Source organism: Vulpes lagopus, chromosome 4, assembly GCF_018345385.1.
Source record: "Vulpes lagopus strain Blue_001 chromosome 4, ASM1834538v1, whole genome shotgun sequence".
NCBI lineage: Eukaryota > Metazoa > Chordata > Mammalia > Carnivora > Canidae > Vulpes > Vulpes lagopus.
The window spans coordinates 35,874,757-35,899,797 of NC_054827.1; the positions used below are offsets into that span (position 1 = coordinate 35,874,757).

A 25,041-nucleotide genomic window follows, 5' to 3' on the forward strand; every position below is an offset into this window, starting at 1 on the left:
ATCACTGTTCATAATTCTTCCACTACTCCTCAACTGTATGCCTCCAGATTCTATTTCAAATGGTTTAACCACTACAGGAGCGAAGACATTAATGTAGATACATAATATAACACAGTAGGCTAGAAAATGCCAAGTCAAAGTTAGAGGTTCTCCACCAATGTCATCCACAAAGATATATAAAAACCTACTGATGTATCACTTGCATATCAAAACCCACAAATAATCTGTCCAATGAGGTCAGATAAATTTTTGCTGTGCAAATGAGAATCCTCTCAAGCTGGCAGCCTGTGTACTCCGTAAGCAGGACTATAATCCACAGCCTCTGTGTACTGGAAAAGCAGAGTTGGAAAGCAAGGACAGATGATTCAGGAGACAACTACACAACTTTCCAGACACCACAGTAGCATTTAATGGCTATTTACAGGTGATTAACAATGTTAGACATACAGTAGGCACTTTGTAAGTGAATATAAAGCCCCTCTTCCCTTAAATTCACAGATTACTGTCACTCATAAAACAATATTTGCCTGTGAGCAATATAAAGACAAATACTTTATCTTCGAGGTGCTTACAAATTAGTAGATCTAGAAAGCTTTCTTTTTAAAAAAAGAAAAAAAAGATTTTATTTATTTATTCATGAGAAACACAGAGAGAGAGGCAGAGACATAGGCATAGGGAGAAGCAGATTCCATGCAGGGAGCCTGGTGTGGGACTCAATCCCAGGACTCCAGAATGACGCCCTGAGCCAAAGGCAGAGCCAAAGGCAGACGCTCAACGGCTGAGCCACCCAGGCGTCCCTAGAAAGCTTTCAATGCCAATTCACAACTTCCTATAGTTTTATAGACACACTGTAATTTCTAGAATATATATTATCCCATCTTCTCAAAAGAGAAATAATAAAAAGGGTAAGCATAACAATGCTCAAGGGCATTTTGCTTCGTTTTGTTTTTATTTTAAAAACAAATGGCATTTTAATTTAATCATACTTGTTTTAAGCATCCTGTCCTTCCAATGCCATGAGCAACTGACGTGAACATCATGTATATGTTCCTACTTCAATAATCCAAACAACCAACAAGTCTGATGAACTTAATTCTGCTTGAACAAGCAGTAATTAAAAAATAGCAAAGGGGCACCTGAGTGGCTCAGTCGGTTCAGCACTGGACTCTTGATTTCAGCTCTGGTCATGATCTCAGGGTTGAGATCAAGCCCCACATGGGGCTCCATGCTCAGTGCAGGGTCTGCTTATCCCTCTCCCTCTGCTCCTCCCCACACTTGCTCACTCACTATAAAATAAATAAAATCTTTAATAAAAAAAAATAGCAAAGAAGTTTGCTCATGGATATACACAGACCCTAAAAATAAGCTTTTCCAAATGAAATAGACAGGCTCTTTCTTTTCCTCTTGAAGTTAACTCCCACAGATATTTCACTGCAAATGCATAAAAGCACAAAGACTTTAACTGCCATTGACAACCAAAAGGCTAAGTTCTGAAAGAATATTAGAGTCCCCCCAAAAAACATAATAGCAGTGCTCCCAAAACAAGTCCTAAGGTGTTAAGAGGTGGAGGAAGGGGTTAAGGGTCTTCTCTTATACAAATAAGTTCAGTTAGCAAAAAGTTAAAAGGTATAGAGCTGAGGATTCCACAGTTCTTTTAATACACTTATGTGAACTATAAAAATGCACTGTTTCCTTAATTTACTGTGACAGGGATTCCTCTGTTCTCTGAATACATATTCAGGAACTGGTGTACCAAGGAAGCAATTTAGGAAACAATTCTCTCCTACTTACTCTTTTAAAATTAGTATTAAGGGATGCCTGAGTGGCTCAGAGGTTGAGCATCTTCCTTCGGTTCAGGGCATGATCCTGGAGTTCCAGAGTCCCACATCGGGCTCTCTGCGTGGAGCCTGCTTCTCTCTCTGCCTAAGTCTCTGCCTCTGTGTGTGTCTCTCATGAATAAATAAATAAAATCTAAATAAATAAATACATACATACATACTTTAAAAGTGAGCAATATGGGATCCCTGGGCGGTTCAGCGGCTTAGTACCTGCCTTTGACCCAGGGCATGATCCTGGAGTCCCGGGATCAAGTCCCACATCAGGCTCCCTGCATGGAGCCTGCTTCTCCCTCTATGTCTCTGCCTCTCTATCTCTGTGTGTGTGTGTGTGTGTGTCTCATGAATAAATAAATAAAATATTAAAAAAATAAAAGTGAGCAATAAAAACTAAATTAACATCAAGGACCATTAGTCAAAAATTAATTAAACCTTTTCTTTTTAACAAATATACACACATGGTACATTTTAACTCCTTTTCACATACGCATACCTCTGAATTGAAAACACCAGCATGAATACACAAAAACACTTTTAACATTTCTATAAACATAACACAACAGATTGATTAATGGTTACAAATACAATTTTAAAGTATAACATCCATAAAATAAGAGTCAAAGAGAACCGCAATATGATACTATACTATTTTTAAAAAAGAGTAGTGTTGGTGAAACAGGAGATATACAAGTAAATCAGTCTACCAAAAAGGTGGGGGTAGGGAGACAAAATTTCCCCAAGAGTAGCATTAAAAAGTCAAAGCTTTACTCTTTGGAGAGGAAAAGAAAACATTTACAAGCCTTCACAATTTTTTTTGTTAGTGTGAACATTTCTTTTTTCTAAGTTTTTATTTAAACTCCAGTTAATTAACATACAGTGTAACATTAGTTTCGGGTATACAATATGGGGATTCAACACTTTCATACACAAGCCTTCACATTTGTACAGACAGTAAATACAATGACTTAATGAACAAATACAGCTGTTTAAAATATATTTTGGGGGATCCCTGGGTGGCGGAGCGGTTTGGCGCCTGCCTTTGACCCAGGGCGCGATCCTGGAGAGCCGGGATCGAATCCCCCGTCGGGCTCCCGGTGCATGGAGCCTGCTTCTCCCTCTGCCTGTGTCTCTGCCTCTCTCTCTCTCTCTCTGTGTGACTATCATAAACAAATAAAAAATTAAAAAAATATATATATATATAGTATGTAACTAAACCATCCAAATGACTCTGGATCTCTGGGATGTGCAAAAAAATATTAGCATTGCTTATACTTTCATTTTATTTCCTTTTTAAAAAAATTTCATTTATTTATAAAAGAGAGTGCAAAGGAGAGACACCATGTGAGCAGGGGCAGAGGAACAAAGGGAGAGGGAGAAGCAGACTCCCCGCTGAGCAGGGAGCCTGACCAGGGCCTTGATTCCAGGACTTGATCATGACTTGAGCTGAAGACAAACTGCTTACTGGACTGAGCCACCCAGGCACCTCTATACTTTCATTTTCTCCCAGTTTTTTACCCAAACTCTTTTATTAAATTTTTAAAATAAACTTGTTGAAAGTGCTCTTATAGATATATTTTTATCATATATCAATCTTGTACATACAAAAAAGAAAAATGTAAGCAAAATTAATTCAGTATTCTCAAATCTTTTTTAATCTTTTTTTTTAATTTTTTATTTATTTATGATAGAGAGAGAGAGAGAGAGAGGCAGAGACATAGGCAGAGGGAGAAGCAGGCTCCATACACCGGGAGCCCGATGTGGGATTTGATCCCAGGTCTCCAGGATCACGCCCTGGGCCAAAGGCAGGTGCTAAACCACTGCGCCACCCAGGGATCCCTCAAATCTTTTTTTTTTTTTTTTTTTTTTTTTTTATGATAGTCACAGAGAGAGAGAGAGAGGCAGAGACACAGGCGGAGGGAGAAGCAGGCTCCATGCACCAGGAGCCTGATGTGGGATTCGATCCCGGGTCTCCAGGATCGCGCCCTGGGCCAAAGGCAGGCGCCAAACCGCTGCGCCACCCAGGGATCCCCCCTCAAATCTTTTTTAAATTCAGAGTTCACCTCTTCTAAATCACTTTCTTTTTTTTTTTTTCTTTTCTTTTTTTTTTTTCTAAATCACTTTCTATTCAAAGTTGTCAGTGCTCAGGGCACCTGGGTGGCTCAGGTGTTGGGCATCTGCCTTCGGTTTGGGTCATGATCTCAGGGCCCTGGGATCAAGCCCCACATCAGCCCCACGTTGGCCTCTGTGCTCAGTAGGGAAGTCTGCTTCTCCTTCTCCATCTGCTCCCCTCTACTCATGCTTACTCTCTCTCTAATAAATAAAATCTTAAAAATAAATATTAAAAAAATGTTATCAGTACTCATTTCTTGTTGACATTTTTTCACTTGTTTTTAGAGTGTCAATCTCTGAACCACCTAGAGTATCAGTGATGCAGTAATTCTTAAAGACTATTTCCCTGTAGTCTCCAGAATTTTCTTCCAAGCTACTGGCCCTACTCTGCAATTCTGGATGCTGACACCTTTTTGACTACCAGAAGGTGACCACATAAGGTTTTCTGACAAACCAAGATTCATATTCCTTGCTCATATGATGAGCAAGGGGAATGGTGTACAGAGTCCCACATTTTTATGCCTCTCTTCAACTGCTTTGTTAAAAAAAATAACATCAGCACTGTTTGGATACTTATTGGAGACTACTTATTAGTAATATATGTGTGTAATAAAAAGGAGGGTCTGTTCTGAAAATAAGAAAGTTGTGAGCCTTACTGTTGACTCATGTAAGAACAGGTTATCTATTTATCTCCATTATCTGGCACAAAGTAAACACTCTATAAATTCAAAGGTTTATTGAATGAACCCCCAACATTCTTCAGTCAGCTTGATGGTGCTGCAATAGTAGAAGTTCAGGCATTTCATTCATTTGTTCACTGAATATTTCAAACTAAGAGCCAGGCCCCTTGACAGACGAAAGAAAGAAAGAAAGAAAGAAAGAAAGAAAGAAAGAAGGAAGGAAGGAAGGAAGGAAGGAAGGAAGGAAGGAAGGAAAGAAAGAAAGAAAGAAGGAAGGAAGGAAGGAAGGAAGGAAAGAAAGAAAGAAAGAAAGAAAGAAAGAAAGAAAGAAAGAAAAAAGAAAGAACGAAGGAAAGAAGGAAAGAAAGAAAGAAAGAAAGAAAGAAGGAAAGAAAGAAAGAAGAAAGAAAGAAGGAAAGAAAGAAAGAAAGAAAGAAAGAAAGAAAGAAAGAAAGAAAGAAAAGAAAAGAAAGGAAGGAAGGAAGGAAGGAAGGAAGGAAGGAAGGAAGGAAAGAAAGAAAGAAAGAAAGAAAGAAAGAAAGAAGAAAGAAGAAAGAAAGAAAAGAAAGAAAAGAAAGAAAGAAAGAAGAAAAGAAAGAAAGAAAGAAAGAAAGAAAGAAAGAAAGAGCGAGCAGCCCTTGCCTTTAATGCCAGTACGAGAACAGATAAATAGACTATCATAGTACAGAGGGAAAAATGTCATAGCATCAGCATGCCTAATTGCCATGAGAATATGTTTGTTATATTTATAAAGAAAGTCATCTCACCAAGCCAGTAATGGTAGTAGAGATTTAAAAGATGACCATCAGCTATTTTTTTGTTTGGAGGAATGTCTAAAGAAATAACATTCCATGCAGAGATACATACATTTAAAATCTGAAAGGCAAGAGTGTGTGTGGTGCCTGCAAGGAACCGCAGTATGTTGGAAGGCAGAGGGTTAAAAAGTGTGGCAACAGATGACAATGCATAATGGCTAAGGAGCCAGAATGTCATCCAGGAGACAACAGAAATCCAACCACTTGAGGATTCTGGTATCCTCAACCACTTGGGATCCCTGGGTGGCACAGCGGTTTAGCGCCTGCCTTTGGCCCAGGGCGCGATCCTGGAGACCCGGGATCGAATCCCACGTTGGGCTTCCGGTGCATGGAGCCTGCTTCTCTGTCTGCCTATGTCTCTGCCTCTCTCTCTCTCTCTCTGTTACTATCATAAATAAATAAAAATTAAAAAAAAAAAAAACAAAGGGAGGGCATGATATTTTAGAGAGAGTAATTAGACAAAAGTATAGAAGAGAGCTCCAGAAGTCAAGACTGGAGTCTGCTAGATAATCTAAGCTCCGTAAGAATAGCCAATTTTTCTCCATTTGGTTCACTGCTAAATCCCCAGCACTTACAACAGTATCTACCACAAGTCAGGTAGCATTAAACTGGATGAATGTAGGGAAACCAGCCTAAAGACAACTGCAGTAGCCAAAAGAAGAACTGAAGTAAGGCAATGGGAAACAGACATAGGTGCATGACTAAAGCTGCTGAACAGCAATTATTTTATGAAGATTTTATTTTTTAAGTAATTGCTATACAACATGGTGCTCATACCCACAACCCTGACATCAATAGCTGCATGCTCTACCAACTGAGCCAGCCAGGCACCCTTACTTTACATACACACACACACACACACACACACACACACACACACACACATATATACACATACACACACGTACATACACATACCCATATACATATAGCTTGTCAGTAGTGAATGTCACTTCTCCCTTCTATTAATGCAGCTCAAAGACACTAACAATTTTTTAAATTCTAAGTTCCAAAAAATAAAAATAAAAAAAAAATCCAAGTTAGTTTACTGAAGAGCTACAATAATGTCATAGAAAACTGTTCCTAGTAGCAATCTTAAAGTCAAAATTACTTACTTTAAGTCGGGACTATATTTACTCCCCATCTCTGTTAAGGTCAGAAAATTAATTGAGTCTACATTTACCAAGGATTTACAACGTATCAGTGGTGTACTAGGTGCTATCAAATAGAGAGTTTCTTATCATGTCCTACAGTGTGTGCAGTGGGGTGCCTTGGTGGCTCAGTCTCAGTCCTTAAATGTCTGCCTTCAGCTCAGGTCATGATCTCAGGGTCCTGGGATGGAGCCCCCATCAGTGCTCTCTGCTCAGTAGGGAGTCTGCTTCTCCCTCTCCTCTGTGCTCACGCTCTCTAATAAATAAAATCTTTTTTAAAAAAATAAAGTGTGTGCAGTATCATGATTCCATGAAGACATGGAGGGGCAAAGAATTAAATACTTTGCCTAGGACCACACAATTAATTAAGTAGTAAAACCAGATAGCAAACTCCAGATCCCAAATTCTACTTACTACCCTAAATGATGATAACTGATTTGAATGTCCAAGGATGTCTGTCTTCTTTTGGTCCTGTATTATATATTTTTCAATCTGACCAGAAAAAGCAACTTACAGAAATGCTTAACTGCATAGCTATGTGGAGATCCCCTAACCCCCTCTACCTGTCATGGCTCCTTTCCTCATACAGTAAAAGGAAAAAAAATGTAGGCATTTGTGTTGCTCTTTAGGGGAATAAACTAAAATTCTCAAGCAATAGCTCTTTACCCTTCTTTTCCCAGTGATTTACATGACAAATGACAAAAATCACATGTATAATACACCCCTCCCCCCACCCCCAGTATACAGGCATACTTTGTTTTACTGGGCTTTTGCTTTGTGTGCTTTACAGATCCTGTTTCTTACAAATTGAAAATCTGTGGCAACAATACATTAAGTAAGTCTACTGCTGCCATTTTTCCAGCAGTATCTGCTCACTTCATTTCTGTGTGTCACATTTTGGCAATTCTCACACTATCTCAAACTTTTTCTTTATTATCATATTTATTTTGATGACCTGTGATCAGTGATTACAACTCAAGCTCAGATGACAGCATTTTTTACTGATAAACTTTTAATTAAGATAGGTTATTTTTTTTAGACAGAATATAATCGTACACTTACAGCCTACAGTATACTGTAAATATAACTTTAATATATACTGGGAAACAAAAAAACTCATTTGACCCTTTTATTCCGATATTTGGTTTATGGCAATGGTCTGCAACTGAATGCGCAATATCTCCAAGATATGCTTGTATAAATAACTCATGTTCCCAGATAGCATATTTGAATGCAAATAAATCAGTTGTGTTATTTTAAAGGTAACCACTTTAATTTTTTAATTAAATAATTTCTTACTTTATTTTCAACATGTCTCAAAACTGAATATAAAACACTGCCATTCTAAGAGCAGGGGTGGGCAAAACCGTGGCCTACAGACCTGATAGGTAGTAAACTCTACTGGAACACACACTCGTTGTTTACATATTGCCTAAAGTTGCTCCTCACAGAGTTCAGAAGTGAGATCAGAAACTATAAGGCCCGTAGAACCTAATATATTCACCCTCTGGCACTTTACAGAAAATGTTTGCCAACATTTATCTTAGTCTGACAATCAATTCAATCAAAGCTCCACTATACTGGGAACTTACATGTCAATACATCAGACAAATCAGTTTCATCATTTTCCTGTTTTAAAAAAACAGTTTTTGTACTTAGATTCCCAAAGCTCCCTGGGCTTAGGCACCACCACTTCATCTAATTTCTTGTTATTTCCTCGGCCCCCTCACCTGACTGAGAACAGAGTTATCTATCTAGTGTCTCTGTTTTATATCCCAGTGCTTGGTGTAGCACCTGGGAATAGGTATTCTGTAGAAATCTGCTCAATGCATGTCTGAAAATAAACGTATGATGTAAGACAATCAGTCAAGAGTAAAAGAAAGATTCAATCCTACAGTAACATGTTACTCAAAGTGTTTAATGTTCAGCAGTGGAATACTCAGGAGCCTGTTCAAAATGCAAAATCTCAGGCCTCACCAAACACCTAACATTGTATTCCAACAAGATCCCCATATGAAAACTTGAGAAACTACTATACAACGAGGTACGTATATATATTAAAGTCATTAGTTTGATTCCCAGTATGCGCTAGGACACTTTGCATGGGAAAAACAATAGCCCTAAAACTTCATCCTTACCTTAATCCTGACCTTCAATATACAAAATGGAGGCCTATTTGACAACTTCAACAAAGGGCATACTTTGTGTTGTTGTTGTTGTTGTTGTTCTTTTATGGAGGGCGGGGGGAGAAACATCATTACTAAAGATACCAAATGCAGGTACTGTTCAAATATTTTGCCTATTCCAAAGGAATAAGACCAGAGAATGTCCATCCTAATTTAAGTGGATTATAAAGTATATGAAAAACACTTTTTAAACTATCTCGATGTCTGTTTTTAGATCTTATTAAAATTGACATGTGTTCATGAAAACTTCAAATACTTTTCAAAATATGATGGCAATATTTTGTGGGTTAATAAAGTGACCTGTTGCTTCATTGGAGGAAGGAGAAGGAATCAGCAGGAATCTTCCTACTGTTTATTTCTAAAAGCAAAGGCCAAAAAAACCATTGCAGCTATGACCAGCTCAGGCTAGAAATAATCTTCAAAAAGGTTGATATTTGATGAATTTGGTAATTTAGGTACTATTATTACCCCTCTTACAAAAAAGGAAACTGACACTCATGGAAGATCAAGTAACTTAAAGATCAAACAAGTAAGTGATGAGGTTGAGATCTGTGGCTCTTAAATATTCTTATATAAACCCCAAACTAATCAGAATTAGTTTTGTAATAATTCGCCAAGAACTTTAAACTACTGGACCAATTTACCAGAATTTCAGTTTATCCCAAGTCTGAATTCATGGTGGTTTTGTTCCTTTTGATTATTCCTCTAGCCTCTACATCCTAGCATGTATATTTTAGCTCTCTAACCTTGGGCAAATCACTTTACCTCTAGGAACCTTTAGTTCATCTATAAAATAGACAATCTTCCTTAAAGGGGTAATAGATATCTAGCACATAATATATTTTTTAAATTATGTAAGTTTTCAAATACAAATACTACATAACATGCATTTAAAAAGACAAGCAAGAACATATTAAATCATCTATTAGCATAGGATGTCCCCACTATCCGTACAAAAGCAACAAGCTAATATTTAGGGACGTGGGTGGAGGGTCATTCTACAAGACAGAAATCTAACAGTATAGGTCACTACAAGAAAGAAGTCATTATAGGCTTACAAGGGAGACCCAGCAAAAAAATATTTCTCAAGTGACAGAACAGTAAAAAAAAAAAAAAAAAACTCAACAAATTTCTGATTACCTCTAAGAATTGTATGCTTTTAAGTAATCAGACTTAAGAGAGACTAGTATTAGAAATACAGATCAGAGATTGTCACTGGGCACAAGGATAGAAGAAGAAACTCTAATGAGAGTCAAAGAATAGAGTCAAAATTGGATAATGATTTTTCATTTATCAGACTGCCAGATACCAAAAAGTCTGATAACACTATGTTGCAAAGGGTGTAGGCAAAAAAAAAAAAAAAAAAAGCTGCTGGTAAATCTCTATGAAGAGAAATTTAGAAATACCAAAATTACATTATTTGACTCAATTATTCTACTTCTAGGAACTGAGAAGTCCAAAATAATGCACAAAGGATATTACTAAATATTGTTTGTAATCACAAAAAAAAAAAACTGAAAACAAATGTCCATCGGCAAGGGACAGGTTATATAAATTACAGTATACCCATAAAACAGAATACCATCAAGTCTTAAATAATGACATGGAACACACTTTAAGATATACTGTCAGGTGGGGAGAAAAAACAAGGCAAGGTGCACAACAGTATGTGAAGGTATGTTATCAACTGTGGGAAAAATGCATACATAAAAGTGATTACCTTATATACACAGAGAATCTCTCTGGAGCGTGTTAACTAAACTCACTGGCTGCCTCCTAGGAAGAGGAGGGCAAACACAATTTCTGAAACTTTTAAAAATATCTTATGGGTAACAGAACAAATATTACCTTGAAGGAAGTAGCAAATGGTACTTTTCAGCTGAGGTATCAAACATCTGCTGAAAACACCTAAAACTCTATCTCTCCTTTTAATCTACAGAGGTTATAAATTGTGAGAGGATAAATGGCTTAGCCCCTAAATTTACTTAGAGAGTTTGTGTTTTTAGTTTTTTGTTTTTTTGAAATCAACCTGATTTCTATTGTTTCCCCTTCCAGTTTAAACCTGACAGTTTCAAGTCAGCAAACACTCTCTAAAGCATCTTACAGAGTGCCAGGACCTAGATACAAAGATTAATAACATGTATGACCTGACAAATGGTTTAACAGATGTATGTAATAAATGGTAAAGGACACTTTTTTTTAATGCCTGTCATTTTTTTTTTAAGATTTTATTTATTTATTCATGAGGGACACAGAGAGAAAGGCAGAGACACAGGCAGAGAGAGGAGAAGCAGGCTCCATGCAGGGAGCCCAATGTGGGACTCAATCCCAGGACTGCAGGATCATGCCCTGAGCCAAAGGCAGACGCTCAACCAGAGCCACCCAGGCGTCCCAATGCCTGTCATTTTCATGAACAAGAGGCAGCCTGACGTGGGAGAAGTACTGGGCTTCAAAGAGACCAGAACTATAATTCCATTTATTCCCTTAACCAACCATATAATTCTGCATACATAAAATCTAACAATCGTTAACACCTGGACTGCCTACCTTACTGCTGATAACAAAAGTGTTATATGCGAAGGCAAAACTCTTTATAATCTGTTAAACACTTCAGAAACTGCTTATTAGCATTCATATGAATTTTTAGAGAAAAATATTTTATTTCCCTTCTGCTTTATCTAGTTTTCTTTGCTTAAGAGTTCTGTTTAAAGTTATCAGAAACAAAACTGTATGTTTTTATTATTCTTTCAAACTTAATAGATGACAAAGCCAACCCACTTGTAAAGTATTCAAAGAACATAAAGATAAGTTTTTATTGGAAGTTATATACGTAAAATACAAAAGGACAAAAGCAGGTATTCAAGTGCAACTCAAAACTAGAACTTACACTGCACATTAACCAAGGCCTCCTCTTAAAAGGGAGGGTGAATGATAGCAAAAGAAGCTTTTAGGAGGACAGCAGCACAGGCAAAAAAGGGGCCAATACAGAGTGAGATTACTAAAGTACCTCTGTACAACAACTGTGGTTGTCATGCTGGCCAACTGTCAGCCTTCTTAATGATGTGCTTTGTCAATACTCTAAGTTTGAAGTTGCTTTTTAAAAAAATCTCGGCCTATTCTTACGCAGTGGAATGTGTTTACCTCTGCTACCACCGATGTATACTCGCCCTGCAAAATAATTCAGATAAAACCAATCCTATCTTCTACCATTAAAAAGCAAGCAAATGAACACACACACACACACACACACACATACACACACACACACAAATGTATCCTGCTGGCTTGGAATTTACCCTATCACACCTTACCATCAGTTCAAAGAAAGCATGATATCAAGAATAAAAGCTGCTGGGGTGCCTGGGTGGCTCAGTTATAAGCAGCCGCCTTCGGCTCAGGTCATGATCCCAGAGTCCCAGGACCGAGACCTGCACTGGGCTCCCTGCCCGGCAGAGAGTCTGCTTCTCCTTCCGCTTCTCAACTCGTGCTTTCTCTCCCTCAAATGAATGAATGAATGAATGAATGAATGAATAAATAAATAAATGTTTTTTTAAAAGCTGCTAACAAAATGCAGAAACCTATAAAATCCTAATTAATGTTTGCTGGGGAGGGTAGTGACTCCGAAAGCAGGATCTAAAAGTTAGACATGGGAACACCTGGGTGGCTCACAGGTTGAGCACTTCAACCTGCCTTCAGCTGAGGGCATGATCCCAGGATCCTGGATAGAGTCCCTTGTCAGGTTCCCTGCAGGGAGCCTGCTTCCCCTCTGCCTATGTCTCTTTCTGTCTCTCATGAGTAAATAAATAAATCTTTTAAAAATACACAATAAAATAAAAGTTAGACATGATTTGGTTCTTTATTCATATTCAATTAAACATTTATTATGGGCCTACAATGTTTTGCTTCTACTAGGTCTTTGTACATGCTGTTCCCTCTGCAGGAACCACTCTTTCCCACCCTACCCCACCCATTTGCTTCCCCACCTTTCCACTAACCTTTCACATGTGACTTCCTCTGAGAAGACTTCCCTAACTTTCCCCACCCCCTTCTCTGCATTTCCACAGCACTAGGTTTTACCCCATTATCACTGTGTTAATGCAGAGACTGTATCTCCCTCCTTTACTCAGGATTTAATCACTGTGCTGGCACCTGAAAATGTTCCAAAAATACTTGCAAAGCATACCACATTGTGCCAGATAAACAGAGACTCAAAAATGAAAATCAAAAATCCTAAATTCACTGTCTCGTAAGAGGCTAAAGCAACAACACAATGTAAAATGGGCTGTGAGGGACGCTCAGCAGTTGGACATCTACCTTCGGCTCAGGAGTCCCAGGATGGAGTCCTGCATCGGGCTCCTTGCATGGAGTCTGCTTCTCCCTCTGCCTATGTCTCCACCTGTGTGTGTGTCTGTCTCTCATGAATAAGTAAATAAAATCTTTAAAAAAAAATAAAATAAAATGGGCTGTGAAGAAGGCATGTACAAGATACCAGGGGCATGAAGAAAGCTAAGTTAGCCTGGAAGCAGAGTGAGTAATAATGAAGAAAGAAAAGAGGATATGCCTAAACTAAGCCTGCAAGGTTAAATAAGAACGAGTTGGTGAAAAAAAGAGAAAGGATAATCATTCCAGACAGGAGAAAAACATAAGCAAGAGAAAGATGGATCTGAGGAGCTACAAGTAGTTTGGAATGTGCAATGGTTCTCAAAGCTTAGCATGCATCAGACTCACCTGGTAGGCTTATTAAACATACAAGTTGCTGGCCCCCACTCCCAGTTTGTGGTTCGGTAGACCTGGAATATGGCCCAAGAATATGCATTTCAAACATTTTTCAGGTGACACTACTGCTATTTCTGGTCCTCAGGGCAACACTGAAAACCACTAGTATAGTGGAACGCAGAGGGCATATGAAAAAGTAGTAGCAGACAAGTGTAGAAACATGATGGGACAAAGGGAGTTAAGAGTTACATGTACTATGTCAAGAATTTGGCCCTGAAGGATTTTAAGCAGAGGGGTAAGTTTAATTTTAGAAAGACGGTAATAATTGCTAACATTTATAGAGCACTGATTTTATGTATTCTCTACTATCCAGTAATCATTAGCCACTATAACTATTTCAATTAAATTACAATTAAATTAAGTTCTTCAGTCAACCAGCCACATTTCAATAGCTCAACAGCCACATATGGCTGGTGGCTACTATACTGAGCACAGATACAGAACATTCATTCCATCATCACACAAAGCACTGTTAGACAACAGTAATATAATATCAACTCACTGAATCTTCGAAACTTCATTTTGAGATGGACACTGTATTATCTCCATTTTACAGAAAGAAATGTGGCTAAGAAAGATTAAGCAAATTACCCAAGTGGTGCATATATGGGATGCAAACCCAGATGGTCTGGTTCTTGAATCTGTGTTCTTATTCACTTCTTAATAAAATCATTCTTGGAAATAATATGGACTGCAAGGAGATGATATTGGAGGAACACCAGCAAGGAAACTGCCAAGGTAAATCAGAAGAGAAATGATGAGGATCTGCATGCAGTAAGAGCAGCAGCGGGAATGGAGAAGTTTATTAAAAGAGATGTTGAAGAAGTAGAAAAGATTGGGGATGGACTAGAACTGAATCCAAAAAGAAGTGCAAGTGAAGTGTAGAGGATACCAAAGTTTCTTTTAGGAAACAGTCAATGGCAACATCACATACCACAGTAAGAAATCAAAAGAGCAAGTTGGAGGGTGGTGAATTCCATCTGGGTCATCATGAATTTGAAGAGACTGAGAAGACACTATACTGTTGGATATACAAGATCAGAGCTCAAAATAAAGATCTGGATCATGAATTTAGTCATTAGTATAGCAGAGTTTAAGTCTTGAGATAACTCAAAGTTGAAACAAAAAGCAGGCAAAGAACAAGACCTTAGGGAATCCAGCATACAAGATGCCTGGGTGGCTCAGTCAGCTGAACATCCAACTCTTGGTTTCAGCTCAGGTTATAAACTCAGGATGGTGGGATCAAGGCTCACATTACACTCCAAGCTCGGCTTGCAGTCTACTTGAGAGATTCTCTTTCTTCCTCTCCTTCTTCCTCTGCCCTTCCCCCTGAGTGTGCTCTCTTGCTCTCTCTCTCAAATAATCTTTAAAAAAAAAAAAAATAGATTATCCTTCTGCCCCTCCCCTCTCCCTCTCCCCCTCTCTTTCAAAAAAAAAAAAAAAACAAACAAACAAACAAAAAAAAACAGGACCTTAGAAAATCCAGCATACAAGATTCAGGCAAAAGATAAAAAGCCAGTAAACTTAAAATGAATTACCAGAAAGACGGGAGAACAGGGAAGACACCTAGCAAAGAATTATCCCAAAGGTCAAGGGAGGAGAGAATGGTCAACAAGTCTAAGTGCTGCTGAAAAGTCAGATTAACATGAAGACTGAAAACTGTACAGGAGAACTGTTTCAAATGGTACTCTAAGGGCCAAAGGGCATACTGGAATAGATATGGAATGAATACAGACTTTTTCTTCCAGGAAGTTTCAAAATGAAGGAAAGGATATAGGGTAGAGATGTACGTAAGGAATTCGAGCAGTGTTTTTGTTTTTCTTCTAATTTGATGGGAGAGACTTCCTATGTTAAGGGGCAAAGAGTGGAAAGACTGGGAATATTACTGATAGAGCAAGACCCCTGAGACAGGAGAGAACATAGAGATATGAGCTTGAGACAAGACACTTCTTTCGTATCCTCTGAAAAGGTGGCAAAGGGGGTAAAAATAAGTACAGACGTATTTAGGTTAGCGTAGAAGGGGTATAAACTGAATGAGCTCATATGGCCAAAGATTCTATTCTGTGAAGTAGAATATGGGAGTATCTGCTGAAAATGAGAAAAGTAAAGGGGCTGAAGGAATACTGAACTGCTGCAGAATGAACAGACTATAGACGCAAACATGCCAAAGCAGAACTGACTTAAAGGCCACAAATTTATTAGTGGCATCCCACCACATGGTTTGTGCAATTTTCTTCAAAATGATAAACAGTCATATAAAGGGGCAGGGAGAGAAAAATGGTTGGCTTAATATCAAGGTTGGATTTGCCAATTAGAGAAGCAAAGCAAGTAACTGAGGTGATAAGCCATAAGGCCAAGCAATTAGAAGAAAAGCATTAGAGTGGTGAGAAGGAGGCACCCATCAAACTCACACATGGAACCTTCTCCAAAATATACTCCATATGAGACCCTGATGAGATAAAAGAGCAGGTGCATCAGGAGAGAAAGGTGGAAGATTAGGGCAGTGATGATCAGGAAGTAGGATGAAACAAAATTTAGGTTTCTGTAAGTACACTGTCCTGTGTTCAAAGTATATTCATGGGAACGGATGTGAATGAAGTATGTTATTTCATGTATTTGTCTGAACTGCAATGATCACATAAAAAAGCAGCTGCTTCTGTCCCCTGACTCCGTGAGCCAGTTCTGTTAGAACAGTAGTTCTCAAGCCTGGCTATACATTAGATGAACATGGAGACTTCAAAACAAAACAAAAACTTAAAATCTGGGCCCCACTTCTAGAGTCTAATTTAGCTGGTTTGGCATTTACTTTTTGAGGCTCCTTGGGTTGTTCTAAAGTGGATTTAGTGTCAAGAAACACTGCTTTAGAAAGAACAGGGCTTTAGATTTATGTTATGAATTTAAAGAAAAAATGACTGGCAAAGAAATGAAGTAACTAAAGCAGGAAAATGGTAAAAGAGGATCTAAATCCTAAGTCAGATATTTTAAAATGTCTTCAATAGAAAAGTTGGAAAACCATCTTAAAGCACAGTATCACACTTGAACACACACTAAAAAATGTAATAATGTTTCTAAGAGTTCTGTTACAGGTTCCAGAAAACTCAGGAGTTAAATGCTTCACTGTAGCCAATGAAGAAAAAAGAAAAACCTGCACTCTACTAAGCAGAAAGAATTGAAAACCAACACTTAACAGCAGCTCTCCAGGTCAACTACAGTTCACAATTCCCTGGAGGGATAAGCAGCCTATAATATAAGCATGATAACCCCTCTTCCCACCCCCACTCTCCCAACACACAAGGAATCTAACTCTTCTGCACAAAAGGTAAATGGCAAGGGAATCAGCTGTCTTCTTTCACACAAAGATTTTAAGTTTTTTTGGCTGCCAGATTTTCTTTCTATATCGTCTACCAATAATCTTAAAACCACCCAATTATTTTATAAATAACTGTCCCCAATCTTAACCTTTATTTGCCATTATTCCATTAGAATGGAATTATTTGGTACTAATGGTACCAAATACTAATGGTAGTATTTGCTAAATTCTACCGCAAAGAAAAAGTAATGCAGAGATGAACTGTCACAAGGGCCAAAAAAGACAAACATAATCTGTTGTCTGCTGCCTTCTCTTACTATCACAAATTAACCAGAACCTAATATATATATTATATCCTAATAATCTAATATCCTAATAACCCCATACCTAACGCCTTTGATAAGAATTACTTATTTAATAGGCTTGTACCTTTCTCAGTCCTAAATTTTTAAAGTTTTAACCAATTACCCAAGTCCCTCAGAAGTATATGTTATAGACTTAACATAATTCAGACCTAACTATAAGCAGACCTTTTTTTTTTTTCCTTCAAAATTCAAGGAGTACTTTCTCTTCTAGCATTAAGGTAGCTCAAGATGTTCTTCTAATATTTAGCTTAAAAAATAAGACAACTTTCTAAGTCTTCTAATTTGGGGCATAAGAAAGCAGTCTTCCAAAAAATTAAAAAATGTTTCAACTTTCAAGAATGTATAGTTATCTTCAAACACTGAAACAAGCTTATTTACATATTTGTGGCTTACAAAAACCACCAAAATTCTCTAGACCAGGGTTTATTCTATGGTTTCCATTAAGCAATACATTGTTTTATATTCATTGCTCTCTAGTACTTTAAAGCAATACTCCAGCCTAATGAAAAAAAGCAAAGAGCTGAGAAGGACCAGACCACTTTCTCCCAGATTAACTTGCTATGTGGCACTTGCGGAACAAGACACTTAAATCTCTTGGGCCCTCAATTTCAATGTCTCTATTTGTGAAGTAAGATTAGAAACTTTGTTATCCAAGATTACTACTTGCTCAATATTCTATGAAATGCAGAAGAGTCAATTCTTTTCTTCAAAGAATCTATCTGTACTTTGGAAGCATAATATATTCCAACTATGAAATATACCTTAACACCACAGCCAAACTTATTTTTCCTTAGGACTTTTTGGGGTTTTTTGTTTGTTTGTTTAATTGCTGGCAGTTAAAAACTCTCTTGACCCAGAATGGCATTCTGCAAATCTAAATGCTACACTACTATAATCCCCCATGCTTAATTTCAACCCTTAACCAAATAGTGCCCTACTACAACTGTTTCTTCACCTGTTCCCTAATGAAGTTGAAAGTAATTCTTTGGACTTGAATTTACAGTTATGTACAGTGCTGATGAAAGCCATCTGTTGCGAACTATGACTTTCTTGTCAAAGGAAAACACCAGAAGAAACAGCCTAGATTTTCCTGGGAACCAGCTGCAGTTGAATGAGTCCTAATCCTGCTCCAGCTGGGAAAAGCAGAAGGGTGAAGTCACTACAGGTCTAATTCATCTGCTGCAGATCCTTTGTGAGCGGACTCCACCCATGAGTAGCCAATTGGTAAACAACTTTACCAGAGGAGGCTCCTAATAATTGCTATATGTAACATTCATTTGTTTCTTTAAAAATGTTTAAATCAGAACATGTAAAGTATTCATTATTGTAATTTTAACACTTCCCAGTTCACGAAAAACAAAAAACTTAATTCTACTTTAACCAGTGAACCTGGCAACCAGATTCAGTCCTCTTATATATAGCTAAGATCCAAATCAATATAGAAAGTATACTTTCTCCAATATTCTAAATAGAAGAAAAACTCCTAGTATCTGTTTTCATAGTATTGAAGGTTAAGTGTAATGTAAGAAAGTACTGGCCCATGACTCAGGATGGACTAAATAAAAAACAGGGAGCATGGATAAGACGATAATGCGTTTTGCATACATTCATTTTCTATTTGGTGTTTTATGAGAAGCCATAATGAAAACCTGTATTAAGTGTTATCAAATAGCTATTATATAAAAATACTACACCTATAAAATTTATGTAAAATTCTCTAAGACTTCAGTAAGAAAACATGTTAAAGCACTCAGAACAGTAGTACTTGACGCACTGTTAGCCCTCAACAAATGTTAGCTATTAATAGGTTTCTATAAGCAACTGCTTACATTCCCTTGGCCTACTGATACAAGGCAAAGAAAGGTCAAGATGGTGAGATCCTCTAGATCCCTATTCCCTAAGTAATTTATAGTATCTGACATCTTCATTAGTTTCTTCCTTTTATTCCATCAATTTATTAGAAGTTGGTCCAAGGAAAAGTTACATACAAGAAAAATGTCTAGGTGGTGTGCACTGCCTGGATATAGAAGTTTGATTAGCAAAAAAAAAAAAGAAGTTTGATTAGCAATGGTTGCTTTAGTAGCTCAAATTTTCTTTCAGGTTATGTCATAGGCTGAAAATTAACCAAAATACACACAGCTCATATGCTAACCAGAAGACCAAAAACTGCCTGTACAGTTTATTGTGTTTAAATAAATAGTGCATTACAAATATATCTCTGCCTGACTTATTTTTAAATTTCTGGGTTTTTTTAAATAAGAACAAGTCTGCTGAGACAAGTCAATTCCTAAACACATTTATATTTAATCTACCTCAATGACTTGTTAGTAACAAATTTTTATTTCTAGCCAGCTTCTCCTCCAGGTGCATAACATTTAGAATCACCAGAAAATGATGTAGCATCGATTTTACTATAAAGGCCATTTTCAAATAGCTTAATCAAAGCTTTATTATTCTTAACTCAGTAACTTGAAAACATGTTTCCATTCAAATTCACATCTCTACAACAAAATCTAAGTTCCTATCACAGCCCCACTTATTCTGTGAATTTAAAATGTCAAATTCCAGTAACAAAGATAATTTGGATTCTATTAAGAGTTTACTGTATAGAGGTAGAACTTGTTTAGAAGGTTATAAATTTATCTCTTGATTTTTCTCCCCCAAGCTATCTAGATGGGTGATAACTTGAGCAATTAGTTGACAGTACCTTCTCTTCCCTTTCCAGCTGTAATGCTTCAGCAAATTATAATTCTGTTCCACAATACTAGTCAACAGAATAAAACTTTAATGATGTGGCTGATTGTCATAAAAGAGTAGTTTTCTGGACTAGTAATATGGAACATAAGCTATATATTTTTTCGAGTACATTTTTCTGTGTTAAAAATGAACCCAGAAATTTGAAATCAAGGTGAAAATTATTCCTAGAAAGGTTCTTTCCAAGATTCAGTGTCGAAAGATAGAAACCATCACAATCTCAAATAATACAGCCTCACCCAAGAAACACTATTTATCAGGGATTCACAACACTTAATTGTTATGAACAGCAATGACTATAAAAAACGAAAAGTTATATTTCATAAACTAAAAAAGAATTCCGAAAATATTTATTTCACATCTCTCTACCTTAATCCTCAACAAGATCTAAATCCTAAACTCATTGTTATGATAGGCATCTAAATGTTTGCTGAATATGAATAAATGAAGCAAATGAACAAATTATCTTACAGTAAAATCTGTATTTCAAAAGCAAAGAAATTTGCAAAGGGATAAGTTGTTATTTAAGCCAGTTTCACACTATCACCCTCCTCTATATGCCACCATGCATGGGAAAGCAACATTTTGAATTCCCAAATGAAGGCACTCTATCAACAGCCAGGTAACAAGTCCCAGACTGCAAATCAGAAAACTTCAGTAAGATCAAATGAAAATTAATAAGCACAGAAATTATCAAGAAAAAAAAGGTCATGCAGACAAAAAACTGTTTTTTTATGGACCTTAGGGATACAAAACTAGATTCTTCATAATCTCTGGTTTCTGATACATTCTTATCACCAGTTTGAAAATCCAGTCTAATGATAGAGAAAAAAAGGGATACAAAATGTGAAGGGGTGGAGGTAGGGGGAAATGTGTCCTTTCATAATTAGACAATGTACTATGGGGATCCCTGGGTGGCGCAGCGGTTTGGCGCCTGCCTTTGGCCCAGGGCGCGATCCTGGAGACCCGGGATCAAATCCCACATCGGGCTCCCGGTGCATGGAGCCTGCTTCTCCCTCTGCCTGTGTCTCTGCCTCTCTCTCTCTCTCTGTGACTATCATAAATAAATAAAAATTAAAAAAAAAAAAAGACAATGTACTATGAAGTTGACACCAAGAACATTAACAATTGGGTACTTGACTGCAGTGACATTTTATGTAACAACTCCCAAGAGGCAGTAGGTATAGCTGTTACAAAGACCAGACCCAGAGTGCCCAAGTTCAAATCCTAGCTTTGCCACTAAATATCTCTGTGACTTGGAGAAATTACTAAATCTCTTTTATGCCTCAGTTTCTTCACCTGTATGATAAAAGTACCTACTTCACTGAGATGTATGAGAATTAAATAAATTAATATATGATTAGCTTTAAAGTAATGCCTGGCCCACAGTAAACACAAGTTAAACAAATTCACCATAAACTACCACAACCCTAAAGCTACTCAGAAATTTCCAACATGGATAAAACTTTTATTTTTTTTAAAGATTTTATTTATTCATGATAGACATAGAGAGTGAGAGAGAGAGAGACAGAGACACAGGCAGAGGGAGAAGCAGGCTCCATGCCAGGAGCCCGATGCGGAACTCGATCTCGGGACTCCAGGACTGCGCCCCGGGCCAAAGGCAGGTGTCAAACCGCTGAGCCACCAGGGATACCCCCTGGATAAAACTTTATTTTTTTTTAATTTTTTTTAATTTATTTATGATAGTCACAGAGAGAGAGAGAGAGAGAGAGAGAGAGGCAGAGGGAGAAGCAGGCTCCATGCACCGGGAGCCCGATGTGGGATTCGATCCCAGGCCTCCAGGATCGCGCCCTGGGCCAAAGGCAGGCGCCAAACCGCTGCGCCACCCAGGGATCCCTGGATAAAACTTTTAAATCATAGTATCCCATGGATTTTCCTCTCTATTTATCAATGTGAAAACACTTAAGTTCAAAAATATTCACAAAAACTCTTAAAAATACAGTATTTCTTCGCAGCTGATCCCAACAAAAGTAGCAAAAACCATTCAGCATCATAAGATGCTGAAAATCTTAGTTCTACAGTTCCTTCCAAAGATTGCTATCCCAAAGAAATAAAAGCTAAAGTTGATCTAGAAAAAAATAAAGAGGAACTTGAAATAATGCCATTTCAGTTCCAAGCCATTTCAGTTCTAAGCAGTGCCTGGCCTACAGTAGATGCTCAATAACCATTTGCTGAATTAATCAAGGCGTAAAAGTGAAACTACTTCTGGCCTGCACTTTTCCTTTCTCCATTACTCTCAAATACACTCTAGATAATTTTTTTGAGAATATCTAGGTTCATTACAACAAACCAATTTTAAAAAAGAGGAAAGAAAGATAAAATGCAATATAAAGAGCAAACATATAATCTGTTCAGAGAAGGAATAATTACTTTCTCACTGTATTATGATTTTGAGTGTGAGCTTTTCCTATCTTTGGGAGAAGTCACCCAGGAAATTCACTACTGAAAATAAGACTTTAAAAATATATAACAGATTTCATCAACTCTAATATCATAGATATCATAAAATTAGTTTTCAATTCAATCCAGACCAGTATATACACATACAAGTCTATTCAATGAAACTCAATTCTCCTAAATGTATACTCCAAATTTTGTTACTTTGGTTAATAACACTATTTATTACAGTTATGTAACCAAAAAGATATTTCTAACCAAAGTAAATCAGCAAATCTCTACTGGATTAAGCTTTTTTTTTTAATGTCGAGGTCTCAGCTCAGCTGCAAAGTAAGAATTGTTAAATTAGATGGTTCTTAACATCCCTTTCAAAAGTAAAGTCCTAGGGAGACAGGACTCAGATTTGTCCCATAGTGTACTATATCAGCTACCTTTAGGAAATATGCACAAATTCCACAATAGCCAAACTATGAGAAGAGCCCAAATATCCATCGACAGATGAATGGATAAAGATGTGGTATGTGTATATATACGTGTGTGTGTGTGTGTGTATATGTGTATATACTACTCACCCATCAAAAAATGAAATCTTGCCATTTGCAACGACATGGATGGAACTAGAAGATATTATGCTAAGTGAAATAAAGTAAGTCGATCAGAGAAAGACAATTATCATATGATCTCACTCATATGTGGAATTTAAGAAAATCACAGGGGAAGAGAGGAAAAAATAAAACAAGATGAAAATCAGAGAGGGAGATAAGAGACTCTTAATCATAGGAAATAAACTGAGGGTCGCTGGAGGGGACAGGAGAGGATGAGGTTAACTAGGTGATGGACATTAGGGAGGGCATGTGGTGTAATGAGCACTGAGTATTATACAACACGGATGGGCAGCCCAGGTGGCTCAGCAATTTAGTGCCACCTTCAGCCCAGGGCCTGATCCTCAAGACCCGGGATCCTGGAGTCCCAACATCAGGCTCCCTCTGCATGGAGCCTGCTTCTCCCTCTGCCTGTGTCTCTGCCTCTCTTTCTCTCTGTGTGTCTCATGAAATAAATAAAATCTTAAAAAAAAAAAAAAAAAAAAAGATGATGAATCACTGACCTCTACCTCTGAAATCGATAATATGTTAATCAACTAAATTTAGATAAAAATTTTAAAAAGAAAGGAAAATATATGGACAACTGACATTTTATGTATGGCTAATATTTTTAAAACTTGAAATATCTAATTCAAGCAAGGGAAACTATAATAAAAGCAAGCACTCTGGTTTTTGTTTTGTTTTGTTTTGTTTTTGCACTCTGGTGTTCTAACAAGAATTTATAATACTCAATTCACAGATATAACACTGAATTCATTGTAAACTATAAATTATTTCCTGTTTCCATGTAGTTAACCTGTAGATCATTTTGTAACAATTTCAGGAATCAATCATTATACTTCTTTTAACTTCAGCCATATGGGATCAAGAAACAGTTATTACAGTAAGTTCTACAGCACTGAACTACAGAATAAAGCATTTTAGTTACTTGTCTACCTTGAATTTTTTTAATACCACACTTTTTAATAAATACTCAAATGATAATCATTCTATCAGAATCATTTCAAAGGTAGTAACAGTAAGATGATGTTTCTATTTCAAAGCTCACTGGGAAAACTGAACCCTAAAACAGATCTCTAAACACCTCCTCAAAGAAAAATACTGTTAATTTTCAACTGCTCTTTAGACAAAAATCTATAGGTGGGTTATTAACTGCAATAAATTTAGACTTGACTCTCAAAGATTTTTAAATACATTCAATATTAACTTCACAATCTTCTCATCCTGGGAGTAGCTTCTACCTATATCTTAGGCAAAATAAAGATTGTTTTACTACTGTATACTGAAGTGTGCATCAGTACTACAACTCTCCCCAGAACTATAATTCAGAACACCCGAAATAATTTTACAGCTTAAGACAGTAGGTCAATGTAAAAAACTACAAACAAAATTCTCCCCATCCTCCAATATCTAGTCAAGGGCCAAATTTAGCTGTTTCTTAGTGTATTTTCAACTGCACAAAATAATGGCATAAAACAGCACAGTAAGATACAACACTGTGTATCAAAACTCCAAACTGCACAGAACTTTAGCAATATAGGATACTTTATTCCTATGTAGTTACACCTGTCATAAACCATAACACTTAGGACTTCATCCTATGCAAAGAACACATGACAGAAAGTTAGAATACAACAGAAATAAGTACTGATAAATTTGCTTAGCTACTACTATGGGTCAAGAGAACCAGTCTCACTCCTACCTAATGATGATGTGCAACAAAAGAAAAAGGGGTTTAAAAACAGAGGTTCTTAGAGTCACTTGCTAATTTCAAATCCAAGCTTCCAATTTTTAGCAGTGTTCATCAACTTCCAGCAGTAAAATATTATAAGAACTTACAACAGCCTTAAAGTAGAATGCAACTTTTAAATTCTGAATAGGTTCTTTTAGGTACATCAATACACTTTGAAACTCAGGCATAAAAAAAAAAAAAAAAAAAGAAAGAAAAGAAAAAAGAAAGAAACTCAGGCATCAAATATTCCAAAATATAAGGACAACTGGTAGCTACCGAATTCTAACAACAATAAAAAAACGGAGGTG

At 37.0% G+C, this 25,041-nt stretch overlaps 1 protein-coding gene across 3 annotated transcripts in view; it reads right to left on the reverse strand.

Moving 5' to 3' along the window:
- KAT6A (lysine acetyltransferase 6A) overlaps window positions 1–25,041 on the reverse strand; it is a 117,263-nt gene that overhangs the window by 88,325 nt on the left and 3,897 nt on the right. The gene's annotated exons all lie outside the window — the stretch shown is intronic.